The sequence below is a fragment of the Octopus bimaculoides genome, chromosome 2, assembly GCF_001194135.2.
Source record: "Octopus bimaculoides isolate UCB-OBI-ISO-001 chromosome 2, ASM119413v2, whole genome shotgun sequence".
Taxonomy (NCBI): domain Eukaryota; kingdom Metazoa; phylum Mollusca; class Cephalopoda; order Octopoda; family Octopodidae; genus Octopus; species Octopus bimaculoides.
In genome coordinates this window covers 91,978,866-91,986,731 of record NC_068982.1, presented here as the reverse complement: position 1 = coordinate 91,986,731, position 7,866 = coordinate 91,978,866, and the positions used below count along the sequence as shown (strand labels likewise).

Below are 7,866 nucleotides of genomic sequence, written 5' to 3'. Positions count from 1 at the left end.
TTTCATGGTGCCCTTGGAGATGTTGTGTGTTATCTTTTTATAAAAAGAAAAAAAAGCTGTGAAAAATGTCTGTTTTTTATCCCGTCTCTTGGGACCGATTTTAGTTGATTTTGTAGGCACTACACACGATAATTTTTGGAGGCACTACGCACTTGAAAACTATAAGAGAAGTCTTTTCGATAAAAAAAAGTAAATATTTTCAAACGAAATGGTGTGTGATTTCCAAGGGCACCGTGAAAAAAAGCGTAGAAATTCCAACTTGTTAGTGCTTCCTAACTCCGCCAAACTTTTATTGAGGATTTTTCCTTTTGGTATTGCTTATATGCCTGTTCGAACATTTCACATGACTTTATTCATTAAAACTAATTAAATCTTCCCTCGTAGTCGTTGTAATGTTTTGTCTGGTGTCAAAGACAGCTATCATGCAGAAAATGCCAGCTTCCAAATCTTGTTTTCTGATTGGGTAAAAATAATCAAATTCTGACATTTTTCGCAAAACTTTTTCTCGGACAAGTGAATAACAATAACAGATTCAGCTTGAAAAATTACAGCAATGTACCAAATTTCAAAATTTTCCCTTAATTTTAAAATTTCAAAAAGTATGAGCAAAAACAGAAAAGATTGTTATACATTTGTTCCAGGAAAATGTTTTTAGAAAAATGTTATAGTGGTTTGAAGTTTGATCATTTTTACCCAATCAGAAAACAAGATTTGGAAGCAAGCATTTTCAGTTTGATAGCTGTCTAATCACAAAATGAAAGCAAAAACACTATAACGATGAATCTTTATAGGCAATCTTCCGAAAGATCGCTTATTTATTAAACATTACGACGACGAAAGTTGTAAGAAGTTTTAAATAGTTTTAATGAATTATGTCAGGTGAAACATTCGAAGTAAATAATTTTAAAAGGAAAAAATCCTCAACGAAATCTTTTTGCGTAAAATAAAAATTAAAAAAAAACTATACGTTAGGGTTTAGGGTTGCACAACATAAAATCTATGAAACTATGCTGGATGATAACCTGCAATGTACCTTACTCTTCTTATCTCAATGTCATGTTTTAATCATCCAATATGAGGAAGTTACAGCAGTTGAATTTGACAGTAATCAAACTTTCAGTTTTAATCGCTACGTTTCAACCTCTGTCGACAAGAAATCTGTAATATACGTAAAAATAGGATTGATTTGATATTCAATTTGTTTTAAAATTATTAAACTAAAATATAATAATTGTGGATTTATTGAAAATTCACCCGTATTAATTATACATGATCCTAACGTGAAAGGCATTCGAAACACACATATATCAGGACCATGAAACTCATTGAGGAGATAACAGTGGATAGGCAAATATGCGGTTTTCGAGAAGACGCGCCCACCGAAACTTAATTCTGGTAGAACTATGTGTTGTATATGCATAGCAGGGCCCTTCACCCAATTTTCTTCTTCCTGAATACACCTACAGCTGCCACCCTCCTAGCTGCAGGTCTTCTTCGATACTTTCTTTATTACTCAGAACCACTTATTTATTTCTCTAACTTCTATTTATCTATCGTTTGTTATATCCTTTAATATCGTAGTATCTCCCTTTGATCTGTTTTTGTGTGTTGTATCCCGTCCTTTGAGATTCTTCTCTATGCCATAATAATAATGGTTTCAAATTTTGTCACAAGGGCAGCAATTTTGGGGGAGGGGATTACATCGACCTCAGTGTTACATTGGTACTTAATTTATCGACCCCGAAAGGATGAAAGGCAAAGTCGACCTCGGTGGAATTTGAACTCAGAACGTAAAGACGGATGAAATGCCGCTAAGCATTCCATCCGGTGTGCTAACGATTCTGCCAGCTCGCCGCCTTAATAATGATGGCTTCAAATTTTGGATGGTTAAGGTGCCCCAGAGCCAAGATATCGTGAGTGTTGTAACTAGTTCAATCTAAAACGCTGTTGACTAGGGCAAAAAAAAAAAGTTAAAGCTTTGAAGAATGACAATCAGGAGAGAGGCAATAAAGTGTAGTTGTGCTATTTCCTCATGACTAAGAAAAGTGAATATTTTTCTAATGAAATTTTCTGCAAATACCTTGTAGATATGGGAATTTAATGTAAAAAAAAAAAAAAAACTGTACATGGCCACCAAATATTTTTTTCCCATTAAATTCCAATATAATCGTAATCTACATCAAAATGCGAGCAAAAAAAACAGAAAAGATCCCGATTTTGTTATACATTCGTCCCAGGAAAATTTTTAGAAAAATGTTAGAGGTTTGAAATTTGATAATTTTTACCCATTCAGAAAACAAGGTTTGGAACAAGGTTATCATCTGAGAGGTATTTGTAGAAAATTTCATCACAAAATATCCATTTTTCTGAAAACTATGGGGAAAGATAATCTGTGGGACATATTTGTGTAAGTATGCTGTGGAAACAAAGTCGACTAATGTGAATTATCCGAAACTCTACCCCATCATCCAAAAAGTTTTTCACAACAAATTCCGATATAATCGAAATTTACACCGTCTGAAACGTATATGTAGAAAATTATATTAAAAAATATATATTTTTCTGGAAGTTTTTTTTCTTCTGGAAACAAAGTTGAATGGTGGGGTACACTTGTGTAAATATACCGACGAAGAGCTGGTCATTATTAGAACACATTCACAGAAATATGCGTATTTTCGTATATCTACAAACAAATTGAACAGGAGTGGCTACCAACCACATGGTTCCAGGTTCAGTCCCACTGCGAGGCGCCTTGGGCAAGTGTCTTCTACTATAGCACCGGGCTGACCAAAGCCTTGTGAGTGGATTTGGTAAACGGAAACTGAATGACGCCCGTCGTATATATATGTGTCTGTGTTTGTTCCCCCACCGTTGCTTGACAACCGATGCTGGAGTGTCCCCCGTAACTTAGCGGTTCGGCAAAAGTACCCGATAGAATAAGTACTAAGCTTACAAAGAATAAGTCCTGGGGTCGATATATTCGACTAAAGGTGGTGCTCCAGCATGGCCGTGGTCAAATGACTAAAACAAATAAAAAAATGTTATTTCTCGCTTTCAGAACTTTTTGTTTCTGACGCTGAATTTCGGAGCAAAGAAATCAGTATCAATTATTGTCATAAACTTGTAAGCAATATTTTGAAAGTACAAAACAACACAAAAATCGCAAAGGCTAAGACATACAACTTATGTTTTTTTCTGAAAAGAAAAAAAATACAACTTGAATTAAAATTTTACCTGCTCTGTATTACGAAACCGACTGCAGAAAGAAGATTTCTGCTTTACACTTGCATTTATATAATGAAACTTTGCAACTGGAATTCCCCTCTGCTTTAAATAGTTTTAGTATTATTTACACAATTGACTTAGTAGGACGATAGCGTCACGCTTATATTTTTCGTTTTATCTCGCTTTTTACTTGTTCCATTCATTAGACTGTGGTCATGCTTGAGAAATTTTTAGTTGAACGTATCGATGCCAAAATGATTGATTTTTTTTTTTTTCACTTGTACAGTTATTAGACTGTGGCCATGTTGGGGCACCGCTTGAAGAATTTTTAGTCGCAGAAAAATGAGCATTTAAAAATTTAAATTTAAAGTCTTTTGTTTTCTTCTCTCAGTACTTACAGATTAATGAGAATGAGCTGACCTTTTGAACTTTCTCCGGCCGTTGAAGGTCTAATGGAATTATGGCGCCAAAGGCTAGTCATTCAAATGTACTTCGTCGGAGGTAAAGAATACGTACTCACCCGTTTCCAGTGTAACAAAACCCTAAACCTAACCTTAACCCTAACCCTAAACACTGGGTGTACGTATTCTTTACTTTCGCCCGTACTTCTTATCGTTTTTATGTTTCTACACATCTCTTGAAGTAAATGCTTTCCTTTTTGTTAGAATTCAGACAATATGTACATTGAGTAGTAAAGATTCTTGTGTTATGTTTATTCTATACTACTTATTTATTTTCGATTGAATATATTTTCTTTACTTAAAAACTGGAATTTTAGAAAATAAGAGTTTTTTTTTTACAACCGCGATTTCGTTTTTGTTTATGTGAAATTATAGAATTCTTTTTTTAAGATTTGGCTGTTATTTCTAGCATGTGGAGAGACCTAGGCTTAACTTCATGTGCTGGTTGAAAATCACTTAAAAATGATTCTGAGGTCGATACATTTGGCTAAAAATTCCTCATGGTGGTGTCCCAGCATGGCTACAGTCTAATGACTGCAACAAGTAAAAAGAAAAATAACCGAAAAATATAACTGTGGGGCTTTTGTCTGGATCCTGTATGCAAGTGTAGGACAAAAGCCCCCTAAGACTTAGGGGTTTTTGTCCGGCTCCCGTGTGCATCACTGGCTTTGTTTATTTCTGTTCTTATCCTAACTGATGTTCATGAAAATTCTACAACTATTTTATTTTCAAATATAACATAAACATGTACATCTAGAACATTGTCATTTTATAAGGTTTTGCTGGCAAATTTTAAAATTAACATAAACAATTATTTACATGAAAGAAAATTACTCGAGAACTTTCATCTAATTCTTTCAAATCTTTCTGTTAAAACTGTTGAAACCATTTGTGGGGATTTTTTTTTTTTTATCACAGCAACTGGTTGCACACCAGAAGGTTTAACGGAACCTAATGAAGCAAGCTAGCACGCTCGCAGCATTACCATGGGTGATGGCAAGGCTAAGGCGTTGGGAAAGATGATCGTCCTCAAGGGCATCGCCTGACACCTCGGAGAGGTGAGCTGCCAATGTTAATAAGAACTTTGTGGTTAGTGGCCCAGTCCCTCTGAACATCTCAAATACCATAGGTTGGAAAAAATAGTTCACTGTCAGGTCTCAATACTTCAGGGTTTTCTTCCGTTCGGCTATAGAAGCAGTGACTCTCCCATTAACTGCAACATCCAGGATGTGGGAGGGAGCAAAGGAGTTGCAGACTGTGGCGTCCCAAACGAGGCACCTACCTCTAACCCAGGGACAGAGAGTAAGACCATCTGGTCTTTTTCCATCACTTCTGGATAACCCTGACCGCTCCAGAACTGAGGGGATATTAACTCCTCATAACTTCCAGAAAAATGGATATTTCTTAACAAAATTTTCTATAAATGCGTGTCAGATGATTATATTGGAATTTGTCATGAAAAAAAGATGCCTTTCTGTGGGTGAAAGATTAGTTTCGGAAATGAAAAACAATACAGCAACTGCTGTTTACACCAGGTTATCTCCAATTAATCAGATTGTAGGGACCTTGCTTTGCCCTGCCTGAGATTTGAAACCAAATCTACCTGCTTGTTGCTTGTTGCTTGTCAAATCAAGCGGGGGAAATCCTCTCCACACCAGATGATTGATGAGGAAACACTTGATCCCCAAAGACCTGTGCTGGTCAAGGAAAGGTCAATCCTTTGTTTAGGGTTTGACCTACAATACTGACCATAGTCTATATAGCAGAGAACAGTTCCTATCTATTTTTCTTTTGTGTCAGCTATGACCAAGGAGCAACACTCTTTTTTGTGTTAGCAGACCAAGGAGTAACACGCCCTTCTGCGTCAGCCATGACCAAGAGCAGCACTTTCCTTTCGGTCGTAAGAAAGACGATGCCACCTTTATCCTTTCTTCCTTTCTAGTCAGCTCCATGCATTCCTTGCTCTTTCACTCTCTACTGACAGATAACCTTTTTCTACACTGTTAACTTCTAACCAGCGAGCCAACCTTGTCACTATCACTAGAATTGCTGCTGTATCTAACCAAAAGAGCTTCAGTTGTGACCATCCCATATTTTTCAGATAAAGTAAATTAGGATCATATCATCCCATGTTTTTTTCTATCTTTTCTTAAAGATGAAAATAGGTGATATAAGCGATTGGCTGCTATTATTAACTAGTAGGTCAAGCGACTATGTCAAAGCTCCAATCATTGGTTCAAACTTTCTTATTGGGAGGAAGATCCAGACCAATCCTGCTCAAATACACTTGTAGCACCAGTTCCACAGGTCTGTTCATCAAACGACTAGACCCTACATACAGATCTACTTTTTCCAGTTATTCCATCCGTCCATCCAGCTGGAAACCATACATCATATTGCAATATGTGGTAATGAACTGTTGCAGTGCAGTGTGACAGTTACGGACATGATGCACTCCCTCCACCCTGGTATATTGCTGTATACCTGCAGATTCTAGAGATGGTTACAACGTAGGGCAGGCTAGATGATTCGGTTGAGAGTGCGACAGTCCATTACAGGCGTGAATTTGTTGAATCGTGAAAGTATCAAACAGAATGCTTTGTGATGCTTCGTGCTAGCTCTCTGCACTCTGAGTTCAGATCCCACTGAGGGCAGCATTGCCTTTTATTCTTTTAGAGTTGATAAATAAAATATTAGTCCACTACAGAGATAAACTCTGCTCCCCACCTCTCTCTGGATTCTATCTAATTCAAACCTTGTCACATTGCCTAGCAATTGAGTTTAGAATACAAGTCTGTTTTGCGGTTAGTGAAGCTGTTGATGTTGCTCCTCTTTGTCTCCTGCCCCTCTCTTTTTCAGTGTTGACATGTTCTTTTCAGAGCTGACTGGGGAGAGAAATAATATTGTTTAGCCAATTTAAGTAAATAATGTCCTGAACGTTTTTGAAGGTTCATCCTTCAAGAAATACTCACTTCCTGATGATTTCCTATGTGAACCCATAAGTGCAGGACTATCATTATCTCAGCAAAGGCTTGGATGGGGAAACACTCTTTATACCTTAAGTCTGTTCATAGGTATGGCTAACATCAACCACTTTGCAGAATGTACAGGGTGCCTTTTCATGGCACCAGTACTAGTGAGGTCATCAAGTAACTCACAAGACAAAATCCATCAAATGAGTGGGGTATAATATTGAAGGATGTAAATGTAAGAGAGAGAGAGAGAGAGGTACATGTGTCTTGCTGAAGAGGAGATGCGTGGCTTTCCCAGCGAGAAAGAGAAATAGATGGTGATGGAATTCTTTCAAAGTGCAAGGTGAATATGAGAAAGAAATAGGGATAGAGGTACAGAAAGGGTAAATGAACAGGTGAATTTGTGAGAGAATGAAAAAAAGCTAGAGAAGGGGATTGAGGTGGTCAATATACATTGAAGCTATATCTATATATATAAAAATGAGAATGTGTGTCTGTCTGTCTGTCTGTCTGTCTCTGTGTGTGTGTGTGTTTCCCTAAAACTCAAGAACTACACAACCAATTTCATTCAAATTTTACACATGTCTTACTTAGGGTTCCGGTTGTGTTTTAGTCCAAAAAAATTTTTAACTTCTTGCATAGTTCGAGCCCACAGCAACATCATATCTCCTCCACTATTTAAGTATTACGTGTTAAAAGTGAAACAAAAACACTCATGTCAAATACTTTCACTTTAAAAATGAAACTATTCCACTAACTGAAACAATCACATTTCGATACTGTAATGACAGATACTTTCACATATATATACAGAGAGAGAGAGACAGAGAGAGAGAGAGAGAGATGTATATGTATACATATACATGTATATGTACACGTATATGTATAGATATATATATAGATATAGATCTATATGCATACATGTATATGTATACATATGTGTAGATGTATATATATAGGTGTACATCTAATATGTACACATATATAAATGCAGACAGATAGCTATACATATATACACCCATACACACACACATATATATGCACACAAACACACACATTAGTCATTTGTTTTCTTATCCAAAACTACGTCAAAAGTATTGAATGGATCTTTAAGAAATTTGGAAATTATATTCTATGCCTAATGGCCATAACCCCCATGAAAATTCATATATTTTTGATGTTGATGAAATTTTAACCATACAGATTAC

The 7,866-nt window shown here is 36.3% G+C and overlaps 1 protein-coding gene across 4 annotated transcripts in view; it reads right to left on the bottom strand.

The window, feature by feature from the left end:
* The window catches only part of LOC106873938 (baculoviral IAP repeat-containing protein 7), a 66,264-nt gene that overhangs the window by 26,225 nt on the left and 32,173 nt on the right, over positions 1-7,866 (bottom strand). Inside the window, exons 1-2 of one of the 4 annotated variants that reach the window (XM_014921479.2) lie at positions 3,235-3,298; positions 1,034-1,158 (exon numbers count right to left, since the gene is read on the bottom strand). The exons of 1 other annotated variant lie outside the window; for it this stretch is intronic. The gene's annotated coding sequence lies outside the window, so the exon portion shown is untranslated. Of the gene's footprint in view, positions 1-1,033; positions 3,184-3,234; positions 3,380-7,866 lie in introns of those variants that run through there. 2 more of the 4 variants (XM_014921478.2, XM_052978434.1) reach the window with 2 other exon arrangements.